The sequence below is a fragment of the Manduca sexta genome, unplaced genomic scaffold, assembly GCF_014839805.1.
Source record: "Manduca sexta isolate Smith_Timp_Sample1 unplaced genomic scaffold, JHU_Msex_v1.0 HiC_scaffold_321, whole genome shotgun sequence".
Taxonomy (NCBI): Eukaryota; Metazoa; Arthropoda; class Insecta; order Lepidoptera; family Sphingidae; genus Manduca; species Manduca sexta.
The window spans coordinates 10,990-12,788 of record NW_023594253.1 but is presented as its reverse complement, the minus strand read 5'-3'; positions in this window follow the sequence as shown (position 1 = coordinate 12,788).

Genomic DNA, 1,799 nt, shown 5'->3' with positions numbered 1-1,799 from the left:
TTTTACGAGTGTCCAATAGCGTGCCTAGACGGCTAGGTGAGATAACTGTATCGCTTATTCATATTCGGTTCGCATGTCACTCATATTGGCACGCTAACTACTCGACGTTTACGGGCTGCCTAGTTTAGACTAGTTGATACCGAATATAGTTGGAACAATTGTAATAATAAACAACAACAGGTTCCAACCAGTATAAGTGTGACTGCCGAGGAATCATCTCTCGTCAGTCGACATTCTATTGGACTCTACTTCACTTACCATCAGGTGCAGTGGCATTATTTTGAAGTGCAGGTATGAGTAAAACATAGCCCTGTATTATACACTGTATGTACTGTCTTACTGGTAGGCCTAGGATCCTCTACTACTGAGAGGGAGTAAGCTTTAGTCGCGCTGGCCTAGTTCGGATTAGCAGCCTTCCCCATTCCCTTAAAATTCGTATAAAGAACTTGTCAAGTATGCAAGTTTCTTCACGCTGTTTCCCTTCACCGTTAAACCATAGATGTAAAAAGATTAAGTTTTGTTACAAAATAAATATCATTAAAAAGTAATTTAATTTTACATATTTTAAGACTATTACAAGAAAATTTGTCGAAGCGGCATCAAACTTTTAGTCAGAAATAAACTAACATACAACGAAAAAACAATAAATTTGAAAACGATCACTTCTGGAAGGATTTCTGGAGAAAATACTTGTTATTCATAGATGATTTTTGGCACAATGTTAGCAGAGGTAATAATGAATATGCGGTTCCATTAAACGCGATGTAATGACCATAAATAAAATATAAAATAATACAGTCGTTAACCGTCAATATTACCATTTTCATAAATTCGGATGGGCCTGTCATAAGAATGGTACTATATCGAATGTCAATAAGTAGATATGCATTCAACACGCATGCGCCTGGCACGAACAGTGGCTAGTAATAAAGTTATTGCTTGCACATCGTCGCCTGAATCCGAATCAGTGTGAATGCAATGCGGGTTATTAAAGAAAATATTATTACCACGTCACAGTCAAGTCGGCAAAATCTTTGAAACTTATATAGCTTAGCAAGAAAGATGTACAGTCACTTCATGATCTAGTATTTTTTTAAATAGCACGGGAAAATGAGAGCGTCCAAATTAAGTATCAATTTGAATATACAGTAAATAAAGTAATAAAGACTTTGAAAGAACAATGTCATCTAGACGCTATATTTGATAATCGTTATGAACGAAGTCTATCGTTAATAATTTATCGGTACGTCGTCAATTAGTCGTTATAACCGATGTTGTTATAACGGGTATCTTCTGTACTACCATTCCATATACTAGATAGTCTTTACCTATCTGCAGCTAAAAATTGCGTCCAACCTCTGTTCTAAAGTCATTGATTATTCCAAAGCATTTGCTGTTTGGCATTTGTTGATCTAGATCCTATTGGCACTGTTGTAGTGGGATATATTCCACACTGGTTGATTATCTGAGCATTTGCGTTTCTACGAACCCACTTACTATAATAGTATTTTTCTTTTCCCCTACATCATATTTTTTTAAATGTATTACAAACTAGCTGAGCCCGCGGCTTTGCACACATAGAAATCATTGTGTAACAAAGTTTTTCCCGTGTAAATCCCAACCCACAAGATATTTTACATCCACCCGACCTCTTCAACAGTAATCGTTATATTTTAATCAATTAACATATAACCGTAATATACTATTAACCAAAACCTTCCTTAAGAATTGCGCTATCTTTTAGTGAAAACCGTATAAAAATCCGTTCAGTAGATTTTGAGCAAATCGATCATATACTG